The 10,071-nt window shown below is 38.9% G+C and overlaps 1 pseudogene; it reads left to right on the top strand.

Moving 5' to 3' along the window:
• LOC116700886 (olfactory receptor 51M1-like) overlaps window positions 1-10,071 on the top strand; it is a 16,152-nt pseudogene that overhangs the window by 5,776 nt on the left and 305 nt on the right.

Raw genomic sequence — 10,071 nt, 5'->3', positions numbered from 1 at the left:
TTTCACTCAAGCATGCTTCACCGGGTGGGCCGATCTACCCCAGTGGGACACTCCCTGCAGGCTACGCTTGTGATTCCTGGGCGAATTGGCAAGCGGTCTGCCTGGACGTTCTCACTGTGGAAGACGTTATTTGGATAATTGGAATTCTGTTGGTGGGACCCCTGATCGTTGGACTTGGGGTCTCCCTGACCTATCGGAAAATTGGTAAGACAGCCGCCAGCAAATTTACCCACAAGCTGTCTGGGGAACTTAAAGAGTGCTTACATGGAGTGATTGAGAGGATGAAGGTTTACATCTGAGGGCTGACCAGACCAGTGAACTGTCTCGTACATCTCAGACCGGTCTGGGGAAGCGCAGAGAACACCATGAATTGGATGCACGTTGCGCTGAGACGAGTGGAATTGATTGACGGACATTGATTGGTCAATTTGCCAAATCAACCTAAATTGGATTGAAATTGTGTGATCGATGCCCCCCCCACCTTCACCCGAGCGGGTAAACGGCCTGCAGCTGGTCTACATTTCTCCTGGGCATTGTCTTATCTCCTCAAGGAAAGGCCGAATGAATGAACTTTCTAACAACTTGGACAGTCGATGCTTCTTATTACACACACACACAACTCTCACTCCACACAATACATGCCCCCCCTATCCCCCACGCTTCCGTCTGACGCCTCGGTCTCTTTTTGTTTTTCCCATCCTCCAGAGTCACACAAAAAATTCTTCATGTATCCACATGTACGGTGTAGTCTTGGGCATTATGGTGTATGTTGTTAGGTCTTGTACTCTAACTTGCTATAATGCTGATTCTGATTGTTTTTGATGCATCTGAGGTGAAGTGTGGCATGAACGTGCAAGCTGCTGTTGCAGTGCTCCGTCTCCGTTTCTTACTACTGGTGCTACTGTGACACAGAGTTCCTTTGGGGATCAATAAAGTATTTCGGAATCTGAATCGAATCTGAAGACTGTAGTCCGTGTTAATATATTTGACAGTTCCTGAACAGCTGGCTATGCTTTCAGCTGTGTGCCTGCTTTGCCCAGTAAACAAGTGTCCAGCAAGCGTTATCAACAATAGGACCTTGGAGCGCCAAAGACGACTGTGATTGGTTTAAAGAAATGCAAACAACCCAGAGTTTTTTTGGTCTCCTATCCTGGAATGCATGGATGATAGAAATATATTGATATAGTTTAACTTTAAACAAAAAAGTAATTGAAAGGTCGCTCGAAATATATATTTAAAAAATAGGTTCTACTGTAGGTGCTCTTAGTTTTGTGCTAAGTAACTGTGAGCAGTAAGATTCATTGAAATGGGTTTGTCTGGTAATGAGTGGCTCTCATAGAAAAGACACAGGGGAATAACATTGCTTATTTGACAGAAAGGCAGGCGAGGTCTGCTTTCTTAGTTTTCAGAACAGTTAAGATCGACAGAGTTCTGTCACCAAAAGAGAGAGAGAGCAGTCTACACCAAACCACACAGTACGGACGTGAAGTACAGAAGGGGACACTTCTTTACGTAAATCACTGCGGTGTGGAATTTTCTTTTTTTAATGGAGTTTTTCAACTCAGCTCTTGGAAAAACATCACTTTTGTGCTCCTGCAATTTCATAATAAGTGGTTTATCTGGCTTGCAATAAACCATTACATGTCTTTCTGTTTTGTTTTGTTGTTTCAGTGCTGGGAAACACAGTTTGAATGGCTGTAATATACTTCGATCATAATCTGAGAACTCCTAAATATGTTGCTGTTTTAATAGCATTTGTGGACCTGGTGGTAGTGTGCCCTGGTGCCAAAGATCTTGACATCTTTCTGTTGAATCATCCATACATCTCCTACAACGATCGCTTGACATTCTTTTTTTTCTGCTACACCTTACTTTCTATGCAGTCATTTATCTGGTTGCACTTCCTATGACAGACGATAGCTATCATCTTCACTGCACTATCAAGTGAAGGTGACCCACAGGTTTGCTGTTGTTGATTGCATTCATTGGGTCTTTATTTTAGTGCTAATCTTATGCAGTGGCCTCTTACAAGACTTTCCTTCTGTAATTCTGTGGTATAAAAGCTATTTCTGTGATCATGGCCAGATATACAGGCTTCATGCAACGACCATTTCCCAATTATGTTGTTAGTTGTTTGTATCTGTTCTTATTTGGCTTCCACATTTCATCCTGTTAACTACCTATATATTGGCTGTATTGGCTAAATGGCCACAGACGTCAAGGAATCCAAGCCTTTAAAACGTGCATAGGTCATCTCTCATTGGTAGCAATATATTTCATCCATTGTTAATACATTTACCTGATGGAAAAATACATCCAAATGCCAGGATCATAAACTTGTCTCTGACCCCGTCTTTCCTCCCATGCTGAACCCAATCATTTATGTTCTGCAGACACAAGAAATCAAAGAATCTGTGAAAAAGTTATTAAAAATCAGAGAGGAAATCCAAAGTAACCGTACAAAAATTAACGACAATGTGACCATTTGTCTATGCGATACACAGTATTTGGGGTTTTATTTTCCTGTAAATATCCTTTCTAACATTCACAAATGTTTGTTACATTACATATGTATAAATCTACAAGGCTATAAATCAAATAGATTTTCTGGAACAAAGTAATAAAATAAAACAATGTAAACTATAATGAATCTGTTATTTTTCTCCCCAATAAGTAGAAGCCCAACATGCCCAATGAATGGTATTTTTAACACCGTAATGAGCATATGAATTACGTTTTTTTTTTCTACTGCTTTTTTGTTGAGTTGGATCTAAAATGAAAGTATTTAAACGGAAACTATTATTTAAAAGAAATTTGTGGTATGTGCATTACAATTTGAATCTTAAAATTCAGCTGAAAAGTAGCACTACTGTTGCCTACAACAGCCAACCCAGCTACATTTTGTGAAACATGTAATAATAAAAGGTTTTGTGTAATTGTGCTATTGCAAAAAATCCAAACATATACAAATTAATATAACTAATTAGTTATGAACCTCTGAAATCAGTGAATAAACTATTTATTGTGACCAGAGTCATTGTCATTTGTCATATGATTTCAGTGACAAATCTCAAAGTCAAATCATTATTTTAATTCTTCACCTATGTTGACTGATTGTCAAATCATGTGGGGGGGGGGCAAGGGGGCGAGGGCGGTGGGGTGCAGACCGCCATCAGTCACGGATCATGAAAGTAAAACTGGAGAGGCTGGATATTAACTTATTGGAAGAAAAAAAAGAAACAGGTAGTTTTTAGTAAAATCTATCATTGAGCACTCCCATATAGCCAAAATGTCAGTACATTGTTCATAAAGCCCAGGTCAAGTCGGACCAAATATTTGCGACGAGACAAAACTGTTTTAGAAAGGTTGAGATAAGTTGCAGCTGTCGAACGGCCCAGAGGCTCAACGAGCACCGTAAGTACAGTATGTAGTTGAACCCTAGAGAGTGAACCAGTGACAACCAGTGAAGGCTTCAGAGAACTTTTCAGTAATAGCTGAGCATTACTGCTCAGCCTCCAACTGAGCTTGATGGACTAGATGGAGTAAGCAACCTTTCTGAAAGTTGTAAGTCTTCAGTAGCTGTGCCAATAGAAATTCCAATCATTCCCAATCTTGCAGAGACAGAAAACGTAGGTAAGGAGATGACATAGGCAGAGGCAAATTTTTGCTAACTAAAATGCTAGTAACATTAGTGAGTAACACTAACAGATAATGTAAATCAAACTGTCGTGTTTATCTGTACTGTTGGGTAATCCTCTACTAGTGACGTAAGCCGCGTGGGTATGACGCAATCGTTAGCTATTTTTTCAAAAACGTGTGCTACAGAGCCATAATGTGACATACAAGGTAATGGAGCCTTTATCCCGTTGTGGTTTCTTTAGAAATAAACAATGGACATTTAGAGTTATTAAACGCTTCAGATGTAAAGTTATCACCGTCAAAGTGACATCAAAATGAATGAAAAGCAGAGGTGCTGTTTAGCATCAAAATGGCTCATATACATGAAGGCTGGCTTACCCTTTGGGTAGAGGAAGCTAGAGAGTAATCTATACAAGGGGGTAAGCCTCTCTTCACAACACAAAGCTCCTATGCCGTATTTTGACGTCACTTTGACAGGGAATAACTTTAGATCTAAAGTGTTAAAGGCTCTATTTATCCTTGTTTATTTCTAAAGAAACACGAAAATATTTAAAAGTCCCATTACCTTGGATATCACGTTATGGCTCATAGCACGTTTTTAAAAATAGCTAATGATGTCAGAACCATGCAACTTACTGTCGCATAGTAACTGTCTCCTAGTACAGGAGAAGCTCGCAGGCAGCTTGACTCACAGTAGTTGTTAGCGTGATTACTAATGTTAACTAGCTTTTAGTTCACAATAATTAGCCTGCGCCTATGTTATCTCCTAACATATACCTACGCTTCCATCCTGCAAGAGTGAGTGATTCAGATTTTCTTGGACAGCTACCAGAAGATCGACAGGTTGCCCCGTCACATCTACATCTTCAAGCTCAGTTGGAGGCTGCGCAGTAACCTCAGGTATACTGTTGGTCCATTTCTTTAACTGTTTATGAGTCATATCCACAAAGTTCCACTTTCAGGATGGCTCCGGTGCCGCGGAAATCGCCAGGTGCTTTGGCGGTGTCACTGTCGATATGAGGTTGAGTGCAGATTTGAGTTGCGTATGCGTCACTTTGCAACGAGGTGAAGATGTGAGTTGTGCATTTGGACTTGCAACAAGAGAATACAAGATGGTAACAAGGAATTCTGTGATGTCAATACAGTAAAAATGGACCTAATTTCAAGTTTGTTTATGCTGGCTAATGGCATTTTGAGCTAACGTTAGCAATCAAACAACATAGATAGCTAAAACATTTTTGAAATGATTTCCATTTTTGTTGTTGTTTGTAAGAGACAGTTTATTATTTCATGGATTTCACAAATGGCATATGACACGTTAGGCCGTAAACCAATTAAATCTGAGCATGCTGACTCAAATCGCACTGACTGACGTCGGGCAGTGACAACGTGTGGGACTTGCCAGACTCTCCTTTGCAGCGCTGTGTAGGAAGGTCTGGCAATGTGAGATTAGCTAGAGAGTGACAGAAGAGAGCGAGCATCCTTAGAACAAATCAGGGAATCGGAGAATAAAACGTTTTTGCCATTTGTGCCACTAGAAAAGCAGCTGTAGCAAGTATCTCACTATCACTAACATGATCCAATTCATATTTAGATGCAACAGATATATCAGCTATAACAAAGCCTGAAAGTCGGAAGTTACAAAGGAAGTACAAAGAGTCATAACTGTGAAAGATAACACAATCGTCTTGTTGCATTGGTGTGAACAGGCAGGTTTCAGAGCATTGCAAGGTCAAGGTCAAGGATTAACTTATCCCAAGGGCAATTTTGCAGACGGGCACGTTGCAAGTAGCTACAAGTTTCAACTCGTTCACCGCAAATCTTTGGTCTGGACTGGGGTTTACGCCTCTGAGAATGTTTGACTGTGAGACAGTCGAATCAGACTCGTTCGATCAAAGCATGAATAACCGATATTAGGGTGGCGCCATTTGGTATTATGATAAAAGTAGCCTCTAACATTTGGAAATGATCAAATATACAATAGCAATATACTCTTTTTTCTTTTCCTTTGTTTTATTGGCCATGCCCTCGCTGTGATGGTTCTCTTAAAAAAAGATAGGTGATGATGGTTTGAAATTTGTGGTGAATAGTTCCATCCAAAATGAGATCAGGGATATCAGTCTTCTATGAGTGTATTACCACTACACTGCTTATTATAACAATTATTTGGGACATATTTGGGACAAAGCGCAGTACACCTTTTTGTTTTCATCAGATTTACAATTACAAGTCATTTTGATCTTAGTAGATTGAAGAGCCATAGAGAGACATTCATTTAGTTTACATTCACATATACATTAGTATTCGGTTTTGAGACTTATATTGATTTTGTAACAGAAATACAATGATAATCGGCAGAAAATTAATTGTTGCTATTTGATAATCGATTAATGGTTTTAGTTTTTTTAAGCAAAAATGCAACTATCTGGTTCCAGATCTCAGTTATGAGGGATAATGTTTTTTTTTAAATATGATATAAACTGAATATCTTTTGGAATGTTGGTTGAATAAAACAATATATGCATCTCCATGGGCTGCTCTGTGCATTTTCTGCTATTGTCTGACATTTTGTAGACAAAACATTAGTAGCTCATTGAGAATAAGGGGACTGTAGCCTTTGCTGTGGCCGGACCTCTAACTAGCGCAGGTGTTGATCCCTGGCTAGTGTCAGTCTGTTGTGTGGTGTGTCGTTGTGTTTGTGTGTTTTTTTGCATGTGTTGTTGTCTCCTCCCTTCCATTTTCCTCTTTGTGTTTTTGGCCCTGGGACGCATTCCTATGTCCCGGTGATTGTTTGTGACGTTTGTGGATGTTTGTGGTTTCTGAGTTAAGAAATAAATAAAAATAAAATTTGAAGATGAATCAATATGAAACATGTTTGTAGTGATATTCAGGTTCTGAGGCTAAGATGTATTGTGTATGTGCAACATGTGATAACCGGAACTACACCAACAATTTGTGTACATGTCAGTGTGCTCATGAAGCACTTCTAAATTAAATCATAATAAATGATTCAATAAATCATTTATGTTTAATAATATTAATATCATGCTGGGCTCACCAAATTCACCTCAGGTATCCAGGACAATACTGGATCAAATAAAGTGTTTAAACATCATCCATTTCAATTAAGCCATACTAATGTGGGTTTCTTTATTGTAAAGCTCTGCTTTGTGGCATTTAATTTCCCTACGCATGATATATACTTACTTTGAATGGTCTGTAACTGTTTAGGCGAGTCAACATACACTTTGTCTTACATTCACTTCCGTTCAAATCCACGCAGAGGGTCAGAAATGTAACCACTTCCAGTACAGAGTTTTTGTAAAGTTCAAGCTTGGTAAAATAATGACTGATAAGTTGATATGATGTAAACTGTCTTAACAAAAATGGGCAAGCTGAAGATAAAACATGGAGTCTACAAATCTAGTAGGCTTGCACCATCTAGTGGATGCACTTGTATTTTACTGGATTCTGCATTACAGTTGAAATATAAAACCATAACAGGGCAGGGTGGTTCCTGTGTCTACTATGTCATTTTAGCATCAACAGTCTATCTGACTAGTAACATTAAGTCTCTGCCTATGTATTCAGATTGAGTTACTACGTACAAGCTAAAAGCTAAACATCAGCATAGTTTTGTATTAACAAGGGCTGTAGAATGGCTAGTGTCAAGATCAAGAGATTTTGGTTGCACTACATTTTCAGACAGATAAATAAAACAGGATTAAGGTTTACATTGTGGCGTGATCTCTGTCATAGTAATTTGGAACTCACATTTTTCCTCATCCAATAAACAAGTGCTTGCCTTTTAGTCAACAAAAGCTGATCACAAATGAGGGAAATCTTAAAGGTTTAAGGGGTATTGGGATTCAAATGCAGAAAACACAGCAAGGTGAATTGAGGATGTGAGGTTTCCTGATGCGGGACAGGATCTCATGATTTAACTCTTAAGCCTAACCGTTTACTCTGTGTCTTCTTAAACGCGTGTGTGTTTTCAAACTCTCACAGCTCACAGTGAGTTTCGAAAAATTGCAGTGAGGAGGAATCCATTTTAGGATGTTGGAGCTATTGTGGGTGCTTAAACTGAGTGTACTTTTAAAGGCTAAAATAAAGAAACAAGTCAAAACTGATTGAAATCAGAAGTAAGCATGTCCTCTTGAAATGAGCACAATAAAAATAAAATAATACAGTTTTGGAACAGCCATAGTAATCATAAAGTCACAGAATAATTATTCTAGTGGGTCCATTCTGATGCTATCACTAGAGTGGTGGTTTGATGACTTTTTTTTAACAATGGTTTTATTGATTTTTGCTCACTTACGTACATATAAGTAAAAACAAAACCCAACCACACCAGAAGTGTCTCTCCTAACCTCTGTTATACTATAAGAGCCAACACCAAAAAACAGAAAGCAAATTACATGAAAGTAACATGTACAGAATACTGGTCCTCTAGCAAAGTCATGATATGCATAAATACAAAAACAACTAAAACTGCAAGCAGTTATGACCGGGGTCCAAGCCAGTTGACATCGGTGAACCGGTGGAGCGCACATAAGCGCAACCCAAAGGTAATGTGGGGAGGCAAACATCAGGAATATATCGAGAGGTGTGAGCTGCAAGGTCGGCTGTACAGTGCTGTGTGCGAATATCCCAAAGCGCTAAAGGATTTTCGACAACCTCTGGCCCATCTGATTTTATTTCTATAAAAGCTTGTAAAACATCATCTTGTTGTCCAAGGTCAATTATGAACATCATTTCTTTCAAGAAAAACGGGCATTAGAATATTTGGCTGCACTGAGGTCACCTTGAATGTTAAAAAGATTGTAGGACCATAAAGACAAATAAATAATAAAACGGAACATGAATCTCAAAGATATATTGATATCACACACCACCACACCAGCAATGCCACATAGCATTTGTGTGGTCTAAAACCGTATATATAGATTATACTATATATTTGGAGGTCATCCAGTGCAAAAATAAACATATTGGCATATACTCAAATAAAGGACAACTAGTACATTTCTTACATACAGTGTATCAATCTTGCATGTAACAGTATGGATTAATTGCAGGACGACCCAAAAAACTTGGGTTCTAGGTGGATACAAACCTTCTGTAAGGAATAGGAAGACAACAAAGACATCAGCAGAACGGGGACACTGTGAGTTTTAGCTGCAAAAAGCAGCATGTTTCTACTAGGTATATTATAAGTTACAAAGTTAAGAATCAGAAGTGTGTTTGTTGTCATATATGACGCACTAGACCTCCAAAGGGACAAAATGGCCTAAAATGGACTACGTTGATTATAGCGCCCCCTAAGGGCCTATTTTACCAATTTGGTACAGAGCCTCCGAGCAGCATCCCAATACATCACAGGTTTAGGTTGATAGCATTTACTGTGGCACAGATATGCAATTTCCAAATTTCCCATTTAAATGCATTAAGTTTTTTCCACAAAACCAATAAACGTTGATTATAGCGACCCCTAATGGCCAATTTCGCCAAAGTTGTACAGAAGCACAAGGATGGGATAAGAAACACTCAAGATCTTTGCTGATAACATCATATCATTTTGCCAAGATATGCTGTGTTTGGTAGCTTGCTGAGAAAATTTGTTTGGTGTCAAATGAGCTATATACATGGCAAAATCTGAGAATAACTTTTGTTGCGGCCATCTTCAGACTGCTATTCCAGGTTTCATGCAGATCTGTCTCAACGCTAGGATGAGTTCAAAAAAGTTGATTTCACGCTTAGCGTGATATTGCAAAAAACAACAAACATTAAAAACTTTAAAAAACTATCAGGTGACTCAGCTTGATTCAGTTAACACGTGGATGTAAAGTTTTTTAAGTGCAATGTGTAATGTGGGAGGTATGGGCAAAACACATTTGACGTCATTGTAGCGCCACCTGGGGTCCACACGTGTACTATTGGGTAAATCAGGTCAACTACCACATTTACATCTACCCTGTAGTTTAAGGTAATTCATTTAGTGTAAGTGTTTATCCAAACAGTGGGTCCGATAGGCCACGCCCACTTTAACCAATACATCTCCACTGTAAGGGAAGCCTCAGGAGGGCCCTAGATGGTACCCATCACAATTTGGTTAAACTTACCTCAGAGGGTCATACCTAAGAATAATCAAAGTTTGGCTTGACAGCATTTTTTGGCCGAGATAAGGCATAGCGGTGTTTTCATAGTTAGGTACACAAATTTGTCTGCTTAAAATGCCCAAATTTTTATATAAATATACAAAGTCTTCAGCAGCAATTCAACTGCACGGTCTACGAGAAGTTTGAAAAAGGTTTTTTGATAAAACACAATTTTCATGTCAAACTCTGTGCAAAAATGGGCGTGGCCTATAATACGAGATTCAGTTGGACCAGGGAACAAGTGGCATATGGTTTGTTAATGGCCCGCGGT

The sequence above is a fragment of the Etheostoma spectabile genome, chromosome 13 (genome assembly GCF_008692095.1).
Source record: "Etheostoma spectabile isolate EspeVRDwgs_2016 chromosome 13, UIUC_Espe_1.0, whole genome shotgun sequence".
Lineage (NCBI taxonomy): Eukaryota > Metazoa > Chordata > Actinopteri > Perciformes > Percidae > Etheostoma > Etheostoma spectabile.
This window is presented reverse-complemented; position numbering and strand designations above follow the sequence as displayed.